We start from the raw sequence: 19,868 nt of genomic DNA on the forward strand, positions 1-19,868 counted from the left end.
TCGGGGTTCTGCAGTTTCCTCCCACTTTCTTTCTACCATTTCATTCCTTTTGATCATCATCGTCCCCTTTAGCCTAGCCAACATAAACGCTGGACGTAAACCTGAAAGAATTCATTTCATTTCATTTTTTCCAACATAGCAGCCATTATGGTCACTTGTGATTTTGAGGTTGCCTAAAAATCATGAAAGGTTTTCTGATATTTCTGCTACTTATCAGTCTTACACATTTGCCAATGTTCGTGATGCCTCGTGTGTCGACCACCAGTTACCATACATTTTCTCCAAAAGAATAGGAACGACTAAGCTGACAAACAGTTTGTGTCACAGAGCTAACAAAAATATTTGCTGATATCCCACTGCCGATTCAAACTAAAGCTCTGATATTCTCACCGAGAAACAAGCTTATGCAAAAATACATAGCTGAAAGTAGGCAAGAAATAATGGCTCTTCATCCAACTTCATAAATGCACGTCTGCAGTACTTTCACAGGATCAAAAGAACAATCGACTTTTAACTGTAGTGCCATTCGTATTGGTGTGCCTATACAACTGGAACTGAATTACCTCTCCGTAGAAGCTAATTTTAGAATGATAACTCACGCACAGTATGTGGCGTAAAACGGTATTCGGAAAATGGTGCTTGTCATATCTGACACTGACAATGCAGCATGTTTGTTTCATTTTGGTAAACTCCAAAACAGGATATAAAGGAAATATGGATACGTGCCGGTGTTGAGAACTCGACAAAAATAGCTCCTATTTATTACACAGCAAGCTTTTAAGGGCAGGAACATCGTTTTGTTCTACCCTGTGCTAACGCTTCGTCTGGTGTTGACTACATTCGTACATCTGGTACAGAAAAAGCAGCTTTATATTGCAACTCTAGGCATATTTGAAAAACTTCAGAATCATCTGCAGAAGTGTTAAAGTGTGTTGAAGGATTTCTTGTTATGTTGCTACAGAAAGATATGAATTGTAAGAAGATTGACATGCTGAGCCTATGACTATATAAGCATCGAAAAAATGTGTTTAAAAATTTCTGTCCTAAAATCGCCAGCGCTCTTGACCATTTGAAAAGAAATTTTTATTCCATATGCATATGTCAATATACCGTTTGGACCCCCTAGAGTCAGATTCAAGTGGACGGAGCTATTATGCCTACAAAACTATTAAATACTTTTGTACATGATTAACTAAACCATGTAATTGTCTAAAAGGCACAACTAGTGCCTGTTCATGTTCGAAATCAGAAATGGAATGCTACTTATTCTGTAAATGCAGGAGTGTTGCAAAGGACAAACTGTATTGCAAAATTCCGCTTAACTAGGGTGGTTGCGACTATAGTCGACCTACCTATAGTAATCGTCCACCCTAAAAAGAATTACTCGTAAGATCACTATTTATTACCGCTCAGTATCTAGCACTGCATTTTCGAACGCACCCAAGTATTGTGATTAATCAGTTTTTTGTGTAGGATTACTGTTCTTGCGATTTGGCGGGAATGTGATTGTTCGTGAAGTCGTATGCAATTTTAGCTGGAGAACACAATAACAAGATATTTTTTGAGCATCTTGCCAACAGGTAAGCAAGCTTTAATTTTATTACATTAAAATAAACTGATCAACTTGAATTTCTGATGCGGGAATATATAATCATTAAACATTGTATTAATTAAAGTTTTATTGTTAAAACATTTTCCGTTATGTATATTAGGGGGGAGTCGACTACTGTATGGACGATGTGAATGCATATTTTGAAGTCGACCACCCTGGTCGACTACTGTGTTTTCCGATAGCCATTAAATATTGATACGATTCTTGCCTCAAGGTTTCGCGAAAGAAATAATAAAGCATATAAAGTATGAAATATTGTTAACTTTTGAATGAAAACAGTAGTCGACCTAGGGTGGTCGACTTCTGTATCTTCGTGGTCGACTACTGTATTTGACCTAATTATTGAAATTCTGGTTTGAAAAATAGTGCTAAATAATTTCCTAATCATCAATTGTTACTGGTTATCGGCATGAATTGTCTCGTTAGGCGTTTCATTGAACACTTTGTCTTTATTTAATTATTTATTTTAGGAAAAAAAAGGCAATTTAGTGTAGAAACTTGGAAAGTAGTGAGATTAAAAGTATTTTTAGCGATAAAAACTTCATTAAATTATGTTGTAGCTTAGTTCATACCCATCATTTTTATGATAGGCCCTACCTTTCCATTCATTTAAATTAGGGGCAATACTCTCTAACGTAGCCAACTTTAAGCCGATATGCAGTTTAGGTTTGATCAATCATAGCTCCTAACTGAGTTCAAAAGTGTTAAGTGTTAGGCTCAAAATTCGCTCTATTTCTTTAGGCAGGAAAAAAATATTCAATTTTTCATTGTGTTCGCTTGCCTGTTTCCCCTAAGTGATTGTACACACCATTAGAGTTTTGTCGTATGACTCACACAAATTACATTTAATAAGCCAGATCTAGTAATTACTTTGTTAGTTGCATTCGATTCCGAATCGTAATCCAATAAATGGGGACAACCTTATTTAAATCAATGTAGGATAACCTTGTAGTACGACAATTCGCGTACGATAAAAATCGAATGGTGTGTACAGACACTAATAATTTTCTTGCTGTGTAATTGTACTTACCATTCTTATCATGACCGAAGACCTAAAACAATCTCTCTCTTGTTTTCAGGGAAAACGGTCTAAGTCAAAGCTCCCATGGCTCCAGTCAACAAGAAACGTTTGTTTAACTACACTGAAGATGCTATGAAGAATGCTTTGGAAGCCGTAAGGTCGAAGGGAATGAGTGCGCGGAAAGCCTCTAGTACGTTTGGTGTGCCAAGAACAACACTTTTAGATAAATTACACAGCAGGCGTCCAGAAGGAAGAAAAATGGGTCCCTCAACTATATTGTCAGAGAAAGAAGAGAAACAACTTGCAGATTGGTTGATTGCTGTGGCGAAATTAGGGTTTCCTAGAAAAAAGGATGATCTTCTAAACGCGGTGCAAAAACTTATTACTTCTGGTGGTAGGCCTAGGCCATCCCCTTTCAAAAACGGGCGTCCTGGTGTTGGTTGGTATAATGCGTTTTTGAAAAGACATCCCGAACTGTCTGAGAGATCGCCTGAGGTAGTGTCGAAAGCGCGTGCGTGTGTATCTGAAACAGGAATAAGAAACTGGTTTAGTGAACTGAAAGATTATCTGACTGAATCAGGATGTGTAAACATACTTAGAGATCCTACACGTATACTAAATGTTGACGAAACGAACTTCCAAATGTGTCCAAAGAGTGGAGTTGTATTAGGCCCTAAAGGATGGAAAAATCTTTACGAAATTGCACCAGGTTCAGAAAAAGATACTATCACAGTACTCGCTGGTTTTACCGCTGATGGAAAAACTTTACCAACGATGGTTGTATTTCCATATGTAAATCCTCCTAAAAACATCGTGGAGTCGGTTCCGGCAGGATGGGGCTTAGGTCTATCCGATTCTGGATGGATGAAGTCTGAAACTTTTTACGAGTATGTTGCAAATTTACTTCTACCATGGTTAAAAAAACAACAAACCATGTTTCCCGTCTTGTTTTTTGTTGATGGGCATAAGACACACTTAACTCTTCACACAAGCCAGTTCTGCTCGGATAACGGTATTATCTTGTATGCCCTTTACCCTAATGCTACACACATATTGCAACCTGCTGATGTGGGAGTTTTCAGAGGCTTGAAAACTGAGTGGAAACGAATTGTTCATGAATGGCAAGGGCAGAATCCTAACCAGGTCCTATCTAAACAATATTTTTGTCCACTTCTCTCGGAAGTAATACCACGTAGAGCAACACCAGAAGTCATAAAAAATGTCTTCAAAAAATGCGGACTTTTCCCATTTGAGCCCAATAACGTTGATTATACGAAGTGTTTCAAATCAAGAAACAATGATTCCTTGCTCAGTAGTGTTTCTGAAGATAGAAGTAAATCTACAATTATTAATGAGAAATATATGCCATTTTCCGCTAAAGTCTTACAGGAGAGAAAGAAAGAAGAGCGCAAAAGAAGATCTACGGAAACAAAGGAAAAGAAAAAATCTAAAAGAAAGCCAGTTACTTTGGAAGGAACGTCTACTTTGAACCGAGACAAAAGTAACCAAAATGAAGTTGAAGACAGTGCAAAACGTTTTGTCGAGGACGTGAAAGACAACGACGAAAATGTAATTCAAAATAACATAGGCCTAACAAATACCATTGGGACTTCTTTCAGTGTAACCGACCTGTGCGAGGTTGTGAACTATCTTGGGTTGGATTTGACAAAAAAGTTTCAAAAACTAGTGGAATCTTGTGAAGAAACGAACGTTTCTGATCACGAACTCGCTATATTTACACTGTGGCGTAAACTTTGGCAAAAAGGTGTTGAAAACAGACCCGATAGTTTGTGTACGGGAGGAATGGAATCTACAAAAGAAAATACATTCCAAAGTGCTACGCCTGAATTATTTGAAGTTGACGCTAGTGACCAAAGTACTAGTCAAGTTGAAAATCTTCCTCAGACTTGTACACTTCAATCTAGCCCTACATCAAGTTCTTTTCAAGGTCATTTGTGGTGGCCAGGCGAAGCAACATTAGCGAGGAAGAATAGCAACAGAAGATTAGAGAAACTTCCTTTCGCCGTGTCTTCTTCTGAATGGATAAAGTACTACTCAGAGAAAGAGAAAGCTAAAGTCTTACAGGAGAGAAAGAAGAGCGTAAAAGAAGATCTACGGAAACAAAGAAAAAGAAAAAATCTAAAAGAAAGCCAGTTACTTTGGAAGGAACGTCTACTTTGAACCGAGACAAAAGTAACCAAAATGAAGTTGAAGACAGTGCAAAACGTTTTGTCGAGGACGTGAAAGACAACGACGAAAATGTAATTCAAAATAACATAGGCCTAACAAATACCATTGGGACTTCTTTCAGTGTAACCGACCTGTGCGAAATTGTGCCAACAAATAGGGAGAAAAGCAGAAGCACAAATAATGTTCGAGATGATGCTGCAAATGGAAAAGTTGAGTGTATGCAATGTGAACAGTACGTTGACACTGAATTGAATAATCCGTTAAAGTGTTACGTGTAACCAATGTTCCGGAAAAATACATTTTGTATGCATTCCCAAAATACACCGAGCATTTTATCCTGATTTAGAAGCACCAACTGCACACACTTATGAAGAATTTCAGTGTCCTCGATGCTTTTACGGACAAAGTGACTCCAGTGATGAAGAATTTCTGTTGAACTGTAGTAGGATGTAAGCAAACGTATTACTAGCATTAGTATTACAGTTCTTTGCACTATACTAGTTTATTAGAAGGGACAATATACAAGAAAGATGTTTTAAACAACAGTTTTGTAAAATATTGTGAAGTGTTATGCATATCTTTCATATTTTAGGCATATAACTGTCTTATACTTTTAGTGGTCGACTACTGTAACAAACACAGGTCGACCACTGATTTTGTGTGGTCGAGCACTATACGTTTTAGTATTTTTCACAAAATTTAAATTTAAAACAACATTAGAAGAATTTTACTCAACGTTTCGCCCATTGTATTTTTGTAGAATATTGCACTCTATAAAATGCATATACTTTTTTTCTTTTGTAATAAACCAGTCAGCACTAGCAAAGTTTCAAAGTAGATAGTTGTCAAATTCGGTCGACTACTGTCGCATTTACCCTAAATTGATTTGTTTAGCAACAGAAATCACAGCGCATATGATAGAATACTGCACTAAATAAAACCACCGAATATAAAAAGCTAGATGAAACAAATATATATATCTTCAGTTTTTGATGAAAATGTGACGAAATATAAGATATGTAACTTCCATTCGAAACCTGGCTCAGTGTCAGCAAGAGGAACCTTACTAGGTCATGAGCCGGTACATTTTGCACTACGTAGAATATTTAGCTTATTTTTTAAGATAAAGCAAGGTTTTTGATACCGTTTAAGAGCTCTATTAGGCTTTCATGTTTATTTGGACATCTTTCTTCATCTCTTTGATAGCTATTAATTAATTAATTTATTTATTTTCTGTTATTTGCGATACCGTTTTTACCCACGGGAAGCAAATGCATAATTTATCTATTTATGAACATAATTTGGCACTTATTTCCAATGATATGACGCAAACACGATGTTTTTATCTTGATTCATTCACAAATTATAAAATTTTAAAGATTTATAAGAAATTTCGTGCAACTGCCATGTTCACACCGCTATTACAAAAGAGTTGGGGGGGGGGGGGGAACACACAACCAAGTTTATTTTCTCCCTTATATATGCAAAAATATTATTCTAGTAATAATTTCCTCAGTAAAATGACTTACACACAGAAGTGATGTCAGCCCCGAGACTATAATAAAGGACCTCCGAAGACAATTCACTGTTTACTCCCATTACTGATTCCTAATTTTTTCAATATGAGGAAGGAAGAAAGTGTGTACGAGGATGATGGTTTAGTACATTCACAAATCAAACAAAAAAATCTAGAAAAATATACATGGCATCAATTTTAATTTCTTTCTACAGCACTACAAAAATATATTAAATTGCTGTGTAAATAGTTTGCATAATTTTAATGTGAAAATTATGCAACAATATCTGAACGAAGTTTCATTAAAGGACAAAACTCAGAATCAATATATTACTGAAAGGTTATTCTTTGATATATTCCGAACCAGCTGAAATGCCATTTCTTCGCACGGGGAGAGCAGAATTATAGAAAGTATTTCAACCCCCACTCCCATTTCCATGAAAGTGTAATTACAAAAATCCGTAATGTTCCGCACTTCCCACCCCCATGCCAAGCTCTTACACGGCATTAGAAGTCCCACTATTCATCTCAGCGACTGGGAAAACAAGGGACTGGACATTAATATCGGACATTTACAATTACTTTTATATATCATCATTCACCCCCATGGCAAAAACTGTCAATGTAATATCGTCAGATCCTTTAGAGGTCTAAGGCTGATAATCATCCAAAGTCTAATTTTCCATTGACACTGCGAAAACTATTATTTACGGTTAGAAGAAAAATTAGTTTTGTTGATCGATCTCCACCATCTACATAACCCTAAAACGTTTTGTTTTCTTTCTTATCGCAAATATTTATGAGTCAAACTTCCTGTATTTGGAATAAAATAAGAATGATAACATATCTTTAATATTTCGCCATTCTGAAGACACTCAAAAACAGAATTTGGCCTATCTCCTTGATAATCTACAACTAACAAACTCTATTATTTTTTTCTTCTGTATCATTTGTATTTCTCACAGGTTTGGTAAAGCTTTAATACTTTTCGGCACTCCTCAGGCTTATTTATTTCTACAGATAATTGTCTAATCAATGTTTTGAATCTGTCTTGATTCTTTGAGATTTGTCATATCTTCTCCAGCCAGTTAAAAAGCTGACTGTTCCGTGAAACATAGCAATTTCCCTGACTTTTGGCATATTTTGAAGCCTTTCACAGACTTTTCCTCATTTTAATGCACTATTCCTTTAGAAATTGTTGTATCAGTAACTGAAGTCAATTTAATACTCAGGTGTATAATATGGGTCTGAAAGATGAAAACAATATAGTTTTGTTTCACACAATTCCATTTATCTTTATCTACAAGATTTATGAAAGTACAGATTCTTTTGAACATGACTGTACTTCATGAATCAATTACTTTTTTTCGCAGTTTAACGTGTTTCCAGTACCAAAGCTATACCAGACGTGGATGTACAGCTCAACGTGTGATTCGAACAACAATATTCTATCGGAAATCCACCTCGGGTCCCCCGCATTAAAGACGAGAAAGCTAACTCATTTAGCAACGACGGAGTTCTAACTTACATTACAGTCACGGGAAGTATCAATGGTGGAATACGTTAATACAGTGAGATTCAAATGTCTCCGACCTCTGAACTCAAATTATTCAGATATAGTCAGTGATGCATAACATTGTATTATGTTAGTCCGAATGAAATGTCCAACCCAAGTGCGTTATCTCCAAAGCACAAATAAATTAGAACTACCGTATATGGTTAACAAAATTAGTGCCCGACTAATCAGCGAGGTCTTCCCTTCCAAGAACTCGAGATTCCGGAAGAAGCGGAAGTCGGTTGGAGGGATCAGAAAAATACATCGGATGAGGAAGGGTTCCATACTGCAACTCATGGAAAGTTTATACCGTCCTTTAAGCGACATTAACGTGTGTATATTTGTCGTGCAACATAACACCATGCCTTATGAATATTTCTGGAGGCTTGCTGGCAAAATTACGCTGCATTTCATTTGAGTTCAGCAGTATAACGATCTACATTGATGGTTTTGCCTCGACGGAGAAAGACATTGTGGATCATTCAAACCACAGACCACTATACCAGCAACATCATCTAGGAATTTTGGAAACAGTCCTAGATTTTGATCCATTTTTCATTAATTGTGAAAGTCAGATGAAAAAAAAAACTCGATTATTCCTTACATTCAGAGGACTGCATTCCAGACGGCGATTCTTGTTGGCCAATATCAACCTCATGTGGCACTCGAGTCAAAACTTTTTCACCTTACCGATTGGACGGAGCTACCGAACGCCAGAGTATGCCCAACTCGTCTGCAATTGACACAAAAACTTTTCCAACGGTCAGCTTCCACAGTATTCCTAGGAAACCTCATCTAAATATGATGTTGGTCAGTGTCCACGTGGCTGATTTTGCAATGCTGTCACCGGAACGAAATTTGACGAACCAATTGCAAATATTGCCTTCATTTGCCATATCTGGCCCAAATATATCGTTAATATTTCTTGCGGCTTGTTGCGCAGAATGTCCCAGCTTGAATTCGTATAGGAAGATTTCACTCAATTGTGTGTTCTCTATGGTGCACTTCAACAATACACTGCCTTTTGACTAGGTACCCCGGTCTGATTGCTGGACGTGTACAGAGGTTGCGACGTTACACGCGTAGCCTTAGGCTATCCGTATGTTGTGTTAAAGAGCTGTTTCCCACCAGACGTCGTAGTGGACATTTCAGTTGCGCCAACCTCATACACCTATATTTTTCATGAAATATATTTTATTTCATTTCAGTTGCAAAGACCTTACATTGCCTTTAAAAAAGATGTTTAAAGTGTGCTACATTAATCTTACATTAATGCACATACTGGCCTGGTGACATGTTGGTTGCACATTTTTCCAACGAGTTAGCTGGACTGTCATACACGGATCCGATTATATTGTACCGCAAATTTTGGAGCATCATGGAGTTGCTGTGGTATATCGTGTTCTTCAGATAACCGCACAAATAAACGTTAGCTTGACGAAACTCGTGTGTACCAGGAAGCACAACCTTTTGATATCAGTCTCCCTGGAAGAACTGGCGAATCTCCATGCTCGTCGTGTTCGAAATATAGAGTTTCGCCTCGTCTTGTTGGAACTAACACCAGCATTCAACTTCACCAACAATAGAAACTATCCCAGTGATAATAGCAGCTTAAACATCTGGATTTACAGTGGTGGTGTGACAAATTGGCCCCATAATATGCCACCTAGAAATTGTGGACTCTTCTGCATCTAGGCCATACACTGTTGTTTTCCCTGGCACACGAAAACCAGTGGGCTGCTGCGAAACTATATAGAGGCAACGTTCATACAATTTTGTTGTTTAAATGAACAGTTTTGTTAAAACACTCACCACTGTTTAAAACTATTCTAACATCTATACGAGGATACTGTTGTACTTGGACTTAAACAAGTATCAATCCCTTTGCTTTCTAAATTATTCTTTTATTTCCATTAATGCAAAAACAGTACGGCCCTTTTCAAAGAGAGGTGGATGGGATTTTCTCAATAGAAATTACAGTCGTGGCTAGAAGCCTCTCATTTTGTTTTAAAGTAAAATATGTATTATCATTTATAGGGTTTTATGACCAAAGAAATATTTAAACTTTGGTAATTATCAAAACATCCGACCCGGACCTTCAAAACTAAGGTGTGTGCGTACGCCGATCCATAACTGTAAAGTACATCACCTCAATGAACATTATCTTCTGGCCCAATAGATTCAATAACACCATAGAACAAGTGAACGCAGGTCTTCAATCTTCGGCAGCACTTCAAGATACATATTTTAATGTAATTTTGAGATTATCTTCCAGTAGTTACTATTCAATATCTGATACCAAGTAAAATAATCCTTCTTCCCAGTGCATGTGCCTTAACAAACCAAGTAAAATTTTAGCACAAACCAGTACCATCATTTATTCACCGATTTCTCTTTAACATAGCCTCAACATGCCACTACATGCATAATCAGTTATTTCCCATGCTACCCTTGTAATCTAATTAAGACTTCCCAGAACGAGGAAGAGTGGAATAATGACTGTGGTAGAAACTTAGGTTTCTAAAGAAAAATAAGTTAGAAGATGATTCCAAAAACCACAAGAGAATTTTAAGCATGCAAAATAAACACAAACGAGTGAAACAAAATAAGTTTACAAATCATTCCTAACTAAATGTCACAATCAACTGGCAGACAAACCTAATATAAATGACGAAAAGCACTTATCAAGGTATATGATCATACATATATTACTAATGATGGCTCACATCTCTCTCCAGTACAGATGTCCCTAGTGTGATGTATGGTATGCACATCCAAATCCACGGAAGCAAACCTAAAAACAAAAGGCAGAAAAATGGAAGTTTAGTACCTGTGCAGTGCACAACTGCTTCTAATTTTTCTTTTGCACACTACAGCAGGGCAAAAACTTCACAATCCAATTCCTCTTTCAATGTTGTCATTCAGGAAGATACTATACAGATAACTACCTCACGATAGGTTTCAAAACATATAGATGTACAAGAAGTGATAAAACAAATATTCAAGTCCAGTAATTCAATAAATGCCACATGAAAACCAAATCCAAACAGGAAAATATACACACAAAATGAACCTAAATTTTACAAGTGATAAATATTTCCAATAGTAAATAAAATAATAAGATTCAGGTTACGAGCCGAAAACAACATTTCTACACAAACTCTGCCAAAAGAAAATAAAAGTAATCTTCAAATATAAAATTATCATGAATGTTTTAAGAAAATCAAAATTGAAAGAATCAACAAAAAACAAACATTTAAACCAAATTATACTGTAATTTTCTTTCAACATATTAAAATAGCTTATAGCTACGTTTATCAATTCCACCATCATCTGCTTCTTCCTGGACTGAGCTTATTCAATTTCCATTTTTATTACTGTTTACTACCTGTTGTCTGTAATTTAAAAAAAAAAAAAATCACAGTAGACTCATTACTTTAGCACTATCAATGATAGGAGCAAACCAATTAAAAATCAAAACACTGCAGCAACTATTTCTGTGAACATGCTCCACTTGGAATATAATAAGCACTAAAAACAAGGCAGATCCAAACGGCACACATGAATAAAAAACTTTTCTTAACCTCAACGATAAAACGAAGACAACAGCAGTTTTTAAGTAGAATTTTTCTTCAATATATTTCTAATATCAACGATATAATTGTAATCCTAATAGGTCATAAGCAGAAAAGAACCAAAATTTATCTCGTAATGTATACTTGATCGTTAAGAAAATGAAAATTTAACACCCTTAAATACTATTGTATATCTCAAATGTAGCATCTATATTATCGATTCCATGAAACAGGCTTTAGTACAACTTACCTTAATACAGATGTAATGATTTAACTTAGTCAATATATGTTTACAAATTAGAGCTCACAAGACTTTAAAAAGCCTTAAGACTTCGACAAAGGCCTCAGCATATATGCTACATTTAGTCAAATTATAAACCAAGAAAATATAACTGATAAATCATTTTGAGAAAATTGGCTTCAGGACCTAAATGACACGAATTGTAAGAAGTATACTCTGATAAAATACAGTTATCTTGGCATGTGATAAAAGGTGCACAGCGTACAAAAAGGGGTAAAAAAAAAAAAACACACAATCTCGCCAATATACCCCCACATAGAAATGCAATCTGTTTTTCTCCGATATCAGACGAAGACACGAAGCTAGTGATGGAAACAGTGCCACTGTTATGGAGAGAAATAATAAAACCCAGTGAAAAGATGTGGACGTTGCCCTATAGAACAGCGAAACATCAAATATACTTGTAGAACTTCAGTAAACCATTGCAGTATATGATCGGCATAGCATGCAGAAGTGAGAAACATTTGCAGTGAATGTTCGGTGCTTAAAGTCAAACCCTTGTCAACTGGTGCTTAACTTGTTGGTATCATGAACTAGTGCAGACAGCAATTGCAGCTGAAGGAAAATAAATATGTAATGTAAGAAATGATATCTAACAAGTATGCAACAACAATCGACACCATGAGAGGTGGACACATAATACAAATGAAACATTCTGCAAATACATGCCAAGATGATGAATTATGTTGTGAACACCTAAGAGAAATGAAGTAGTGCCACTGAACTTAATTGAAACACCAGCTAAGAACAGAATAATGTATTAGAGAAGCAACAAATTCAGTGCTATTATTTAATTCGAAGAGTAGCCAGAACTATGCAAATATTTTCTCTCTCCCCATCGTTAAAAGGAAAGCAAACGAGAAAAGAAAAGAAGGTTGTAGAGAAAAGATGCAAGAAAAGCCCAACATAACGAGTTTCTAGTCATGCGGAATTATCCTTGAACCTGAACCAATCAGTTAATTCATTATTAACTAATTGAATGAAAAAAAAAAAGAAAAAACAAGAAAACAGGAACTGTAAACAAATGCAAGGTTGTGAACACTTCCGGATGATAGAAGCTACAGGAAAAAAACAGATGTTGCATAATATGTTGACACACCTTGGGGTGGGATACCCCTAATGGAAACGAAAGCTGTGTGGGCACAAGAAGGCGGGAATAACTCCCACTCTCTGGAAGCTGAGTGGAACAGCTCAATCGATTTCTACAGGGTGGCCCAAAAGTAGGTATACACTCCTCCATTGATCAAGTATAACATTCTTGTTTATGGGTTTGTTTAGGCTCTTCCGAGTTTAAGATGTAAATAAAAGCACACTAAGAGCAAAAAATAAAGAAACTAAGTCTACCTAATGGATAACAATAAGAAATGATATAAAATACAATGAGCTGATCTACGGTACTGTGTACCTACTTTTGGGACACACTATACAATCAGCTGAAAGGCCACGTTATGAGGCGCGATCACGAAGCGATCTGTGAATTCAACTTGCAGTGAACATTACGACAGAAATTTGGTCTCCGGTAAGAAAATGTAGTCGACCGTAATACGGCAGCAGATCGGAGAGATTCCATCAAAACACACGGTCAATGATTAGCTTTGTTTTCCGTGAAACAATAACTTGAGCTTCGGTGGACAGTCGCCGTAAGATAGAGGACTTCAGACAAGGAGCAGTAGCCGGTGATAGAGCAGGCCATAGCCACTAAGCGTCGTCTTTATGTACCTTATCATTAGTGTAGACGCCGGCGTTTAACGACGCCCGGGCTGTCACCAACCACTTATTATTGGTGAAGGTGGTAGGCCACCTGACGGCCTGAGCCTCGCCTTAGACTTATTAGTGGTGGATGCGCCCGGTAAATCCCGGGAATAACTATGACACTCTTAGGCGAGTTGACATTGACCGTGTCAAAGCTAGATGGACATCAGAGGAGGAACGGTTGATGGCTCGGGAGGAGGTACGCCTCATCCGGACTGGATGGCGGTTTCTTAATCAGGGCTTGGCTGAAGTCATTTCAGGGCGCTAGTTTGATTCCAACAAGAACCATCGCAAGTCACAGGCCTACCAACGGCTTGTCCGCGAGATGCTCTCAACGGCCCCTGAAGCAGCCCGTCCTCAGGTGAGCGAGGAAACCCCCTCCAGATAGAGGTGCCTGATTTCATAGGTCTACCCGCTGTCTTGGAAGAACCTATCGAGGGTTCCCAGCTGGGCCCTGATGCCGCACCTAGGAAATCTCCAGTCCCTTCTGGGGATGAAGTAGTCTCTGGCGATGATGGTGCCTACATCCGGTCCAGCAGCTCCAGCCCGTTAGGTGGGGGATTCTCTTGGTTGGAAGAAAGTGGTCAAGGGGAAGTTAAGAGGGCTGCTTGGGCAGTATACCCAGGCGCAGCAACCCGATTTAGAGAAGTATCACGAGCGTCGACTCAATGCCATCATAGAAAAAAAATGAAATCTTTGAGTTTTACGTCCCACGGTTATGCCGGTTAGGCTAAAGGAGACGGTGATGATGAGAGATGAGTGAAATGGTGGAATGAAGAAAGTGGGAGGAAACGGGAGAACCCCGAGAAAACCCACGAGCACGGTGTTTGTCCACCACAAAGTTCACTTGGCGGGGGCTGGGATCGAACCCGGGACCCCTAGCACCAGAGGTGAACGCTCTACCACTGAGCCACCGCGCCCCCCAATGCCATCATAGAGTCGGCCGTGGGCGATGAGGAAGTTTTGCCTAAACTTTCCTATCATAAAGCCACATTTTGGTCGCTCAGGTCTCTGTCGAACTTTGGCTGCAGTGACAATCCTCCTGACCAAGTCCTGTCCAAGAGAAAACAACGCAGGCAGGAGTACGCCCGCGTCCAGAAGCTCTTTCGAGAGTGAAGACACCTGGCCGCTAAGGAGGTGTTGGACGGCCCCGAAGACCTCTCAAGGCGCCCATCTCCGGACGCCATAAGGGTATTTTTTTTTTTGTTTTTGGCGCGGCCTTTTTCGGTAAGGAATAGGTTCCTTATTCTGAGGAGCAGATTCCTTCCGAGAGCCCCCTTCCCGTAACTGGCGAGGAAGTTACTGGAGCTCAGCTTAATCGTGGTAGTGGGCATTGACTTGACGGTTTGACTGTTAATGGGCTTTTAGAAATTCCAGTCCGATTCCGCCTGAAGTTGTACAATGTGTTCCTCTTGGTTGGCACCCTGCCTGAGCACCTACGATTATCACGGACGGTCTTCATTCCAAAGACAGAGCAACCTTTGGCGCCGTCCAATTACAGACCAATTTCCATCGGGTCTGTTATTACCAGGCAGTTTTATAAGATACTAGCAGCCCGGCTAGTCAAGGTCCCAGTATTCGGTAGTCGGCAACGGACATTCTTGCCTGTCAATGGCATCCTGGAGAACGTCTCAGTCCTGGACACAGTGAACTCTACTGCGAACCAGCGTTTACGGCAATGTCATCTTGCAACACTGGACGTCTCCAAGGCCTTTGACTGTGTCGAAGTATGCCATCCTTGCCGCTGTTGAACGTATTGGCGCTCCGCTTCCTTTTGTGGATCACGTCGATGCGATGTACACCAACTCTCAGGCCATCTTGGAAATTGGGAAGGCCTCTGAAACTGTACTGGTGAATCGAGGTGTTCGACAGGGCGACCCCCTCTCTCCACTGCTTTTTAATCTGGTAATCGATCGACAGCGTGTTACGTGCTCCACCAACCGAGGTCGGTTTTGATCTCAGCACATCTGCAAGGGTGAACTCCCTAGCCTTTGCAGATTATTTCTTCTACTGCACCAGGCATGCAGCTGCTGCTTGACATCACAGTGGAGATGCTTAGAAAGAATGGCTTTAGGCTCAACCTTAAGAAGAGTTTCGTGTTCTCAATGATGCCAGACAGAAAGGGGAAGAATCATGACGGAGCTACGGTTTCACGTGGGATCCGACCCTTTTCCCCAGACCGCAGTTACCTTACACTGGTGTTATTTAGAAGTGCAATTTACGTCTAGGGGACAACAGGCGACTAAGGCTTCTTTGGCGCTTTATCTGGAACATCGCAGGAAGGCGTCATTTAAACCGCAGCAGCGGATACTGTTGCTGATCCAATACCTGTTGCCGATATTTTACCAAGTGCTGGTGTTGGATCGTACAGCGACAGACCGCCTTCAAACACTTGATCAAGTGCGTTCGCTTCGCTTGTTTCATAATGTCTCCAAGGCTTTCATGCACCGATAAGAGAAGGTGGACTTCGTATCGCCTCTTTGAGGTTACCCATTCCTGTGCTAAGGCGATTCAGCAAGATCCAAAACTTACAGCTCGAGGTTTTCGTGATGCCTTTCTCTCCTTCCATTCAGAGGGAGATTAAGTGGGCAAGTGGCCGAGCCGAGGCTATAGGCGAGGGCGTGAGTGATAATCGTAAATTAGGAAACAGATGGCTCTAAAGCTATAGAGTTCTACCGACGGATATGAGCTCCAGGAAAGTTCTCGGACTGGTGCGTCATCTGCCACCTCACTTTGGTGCATTAAGTCTTTCCGGTAAGGACTATGTGAATATTCTTCATACGAGAGTCAACTGTTTGCCTAGTAGGGTTCGAACTTCACGTGGGTCTCGGAGACATGGGATATCTAGTGACTGCCGGGTCAGCTGTAGACTTAGTGAGGCAGCCGCCTATATTATCCATAACTGTGGCAGGACCCACGGAATTCGAATCGTCAGGACAGGTAGGGCAAGACGTGGCAAATGCCCTAATTATGCCTGCACGTAGTGACAGGCGTGGTACCCCGATCATATCGGCGGAGCTTCATCCGTCGTCGCGGGGAGCTGGTGAAGCGCAATAAGATGGCTAACATCGAACCCCTTGAGCACGTGTGCAGGATCAAATTCCTCGGCTTTAGTGTAACATCAAGGGGAGGATATGGGGCACATGATTTTAAGGGCAGGTTATGATCCAGCGGGTTCAGCAACCTGTGGATGGTGGTCTTGTCAGGGCCTTAGCAGCCGAGGGATAGCAGCCCTCCGCTGAGTTTTTCCTATGAGGGTGCAGCTGAACGCGTAGTAGTGGTTGGGTGCATCACTGGGTCCCAAACCAGTCTCCAAGGAGCTTAAAACTGGAAAAAGGGGGCCGTTGCCACAGCAACCACTGTTGCCATAACAACGAATCCTGTCACCGCTCGTCAATCTAAAACTGATTGAGGAAAAAGGAAGCTGCAACAAATGTGATGCACAGAATAAGTCGTGAGTGGGAACCCTTCACCCCTGGTGGGGATGTTCATGAAGCTACCAGCTTATACCTAATTATATTGGAATATAATTTCCATTTCTTAATTTCTTAATTTCGAACATACTAGGTTCGATCGAAAAGAGAAAACCTTTTATCGGACTTCTAAAGAAAATAAAATAAAATAAATAAATACATGACCGTGTTTATTACATATAGAATTCCCAGTCACGACCCCCCTTTCAGTTTTATTAAAAATAGAAGAAGAAGATGAAGAAAGGAAGAGGAAGATAGAAGAGGAAAGAGTGATAAAGAGGAAAACTGTTACTGGATATTTTGAGGAATATGGTAAAGGAAAGTGAATAATTATCTAATTGTGATCATTTCCAATAGCTATTGGGTGAATGTCTGGTACTAGGGTGATCAAAGGTAGACACATGTTAACTCATACATCCCCGATCTAGATCCATTTGACCCCAACTACCGAATTATCCCAATCTAGCTCGGAGATAGATGAGAAAGTTTAATTTTACCGTTTATTCAATATTTCCAGAAGTTTTAGACTAATATTCAATATTTGAAAAATGAACGACGAAGTTGATGGCATGTTAGAAATGACCGCAGGAAAGAAAAAAAAAATCAGAGTATCACATATGTGTCGAAGATTTTGACTTTCACAGTTCTCTCATGATGATCATTCGTTCAGGCTACTTCAGTCCTTTTTACTTCCTTCATAGAGCCAACTTAAGTTAGTATTAACATTCAATGAGTTCAATTGATAACTACCAATAATTATAATAAGTCACATATGTATGACAAGATAATTGGTGCACTTAATACTAAACCTACATTTCACTCACACACACATTCATACAGGACAATGTATACTTCGGGTTGTATTTGGTTGAATTAAACTAACCTAACTACAATGCTATAGACATTTATTACATTTCAATAGAAGAAGATTTAGTTTGACATAACAGAAAAAAATTTAATACATGAAAAGAATGTTTCATAAACATACACAGAAATTCGCTACTTGCAACAAGATCAAATAACACATTTCCCTTTTATATATATATATTAAAAGTTGAATTACATGAAAAAGAATTAAACCAAAGACGAAACAAGAAAAAAGAAGAAGAAAAAAAAACTTCAAGGGTCAAGATATATTTAAAATTCAGTGCAATGAATACATATCGTTGCAGGCAGAAGAGAAAAAATAATTGGTTAATCATTCAAAAAAAAAAAAAAACACTTTAGTAATATTTTATTGAGTCTTTGTCTCAATAGGAGACATATCGACAGTTTTATGAGTCTTTGTTTTTACGTCGATAATAGCTTCTTTTTCCAACTCTCTTTTTACGCACTGTGGTTTGTGTCCATGAGAGTATTCAATTGTTTTTGTTTTAACTATAGACAACTAATTGCTTCATATCACATATATGTATATCTATATTTCTCATTTCGTCACTCGACGCACTTGATCTAAAATTTCAAAGTTTGTTAATATTAAAGAAAATTTATCAAATCCAGTCACAGATATTGGGAACGTATTTCCATATTCCGGTATTCACATTAACTTATTAAACAGATTTCAGTTCGTTGAATTTAAGATCACTAATTTTTTTCCTAGTATAGATCTTGTAGTCAAAAGATTCTAAATATTGAATAGTTTGGTTTCCGATCGCAGGGGAAGGATTTGTTTCATGGTTTACTGATGGAAAGATTCGTTGGAGGGGCGCACTGTTTCGTAGGTTGCTAATTTCACTCGCAAAGTAAATTTGGGTAAGGATTAGGGTTATTCTTATTTATCTTACGACCCGCTACTTGTTTTATTCACATGCAGTAGTTAACATTATATTCCACTTTAATAGTTACAAAAATTAATAACAACTCAACAAAAAGTAATTTATGACAATTTACGCGGGAATACTATATATCACAAATAGTTAGTTAATACCGGGTGTCAAAAATCTATGGCAACCTAACAAGACCAGGGTAAATATCGAGCCCATTACATACATACTCGTATATATATATATATATATATATATATTCATATTAATCAATACAATAAATTTCACTTTAATATCTATCTTAATATTTCATCGACGTTTAAATTCTACATCACCGTTCATATTCGACAAGTATTCATATTTTATAAATATTTATATTTATTTGGCTCAAAGACAAAACAAAAACCCTGACTATCAAAATTCACTTTTTTCCTTCATAAGGTTGCAACATTGTATTTCATATGAATAAACCCGATAATCAATAATCATTTTCAATTTACTAAAGATCCGCGTATATATACAAAAAGAAAATAGCTGGTGTTATTTAATGAGTTGACATAAGAGGTGGAAAATGCAACAAATATAGCAGGCACGTAACTGTTAACACTATGTAAGTACATATATAGATGTATATACAGGAAAAAAAAAATCAATGTTATTCGAAACTAGTGGGCCCAAACTATTAATACATACACACTATATGACCAATCAATAGAAATAAAAACCAGAAATCAGTAATCAATTGATATAAGTTGTATGATCAATGAATAACAAAGGTTTCTAGGAATCTAAAAGCATAGTGTACCTTCTCGTCAATTTCTCCCGTGGTGGATTAAATATCGCGAAAATGGTCCTGAGTTGTGCTGCAATACCTCCACGAATTGCATCCCTCGATGTCTCAGTTAGTACATACGATCGAAATAAGTGAAATGAATATTGTATGTTTTATGAGTTTCAGAAACCGGGGGGGGGGGGGGCAAGGTTGAAAAATTTGAAAAAAAAAATCTCTAAGTAATGAAGACAGAGAGAGAGATAGAAAAGAAAGAAGACGAAGAATAGGGGCGCCAAAGACTTAAGTGAGAAATAACTAACGCTACAAAGACAGAAGTC

General features: G+C 38.3%; 1 protein-coding gene across 12 annotated transcripts in view; it reads right to left on the bottom strand.

Moving 5' to 3' along the window:
• The window catches only part of Hr78 (Hormone-receptor-like in 78), a 240,782-nt gene that overhangs the window by 120,727 nt on the left and 100,187 nt on the right, over positions 1-19,868 (bottom strand). Inside the window, exon 4 of one of the 12 annotated variants that reach the window (XM_081762708.1) lies at positions 10,621-10,688. The exons of 9 other annotated variants lie outside the window; for them this stretch is intronic. The gene's annotated coding sequence lies outside the window, so the exon portion shown is untranslated. Of the gene's footprint in view, positions 1-10,552; positions 10,689-19,868 lie in introns of all 12 variants that reach the window. 2 more of the 12 variants (XM_081762707.1, XM_081762706.1) reach the window with 2 other exon arrangements.

This window comes from Thermobia domestica, chromosome 6 (assembly GCF_964235325.1).
Source record: "Thermobia domestica chromosome 6, izTheDome1.hap1.1, whole genome shotgun sequence".
NCBI classification, from domain to species: Eukaryota; Metazoa; Arthropoda; class Insecta; order Zygentoma; family Lepismatidae; genus Thermobia; species Thermobia domestica.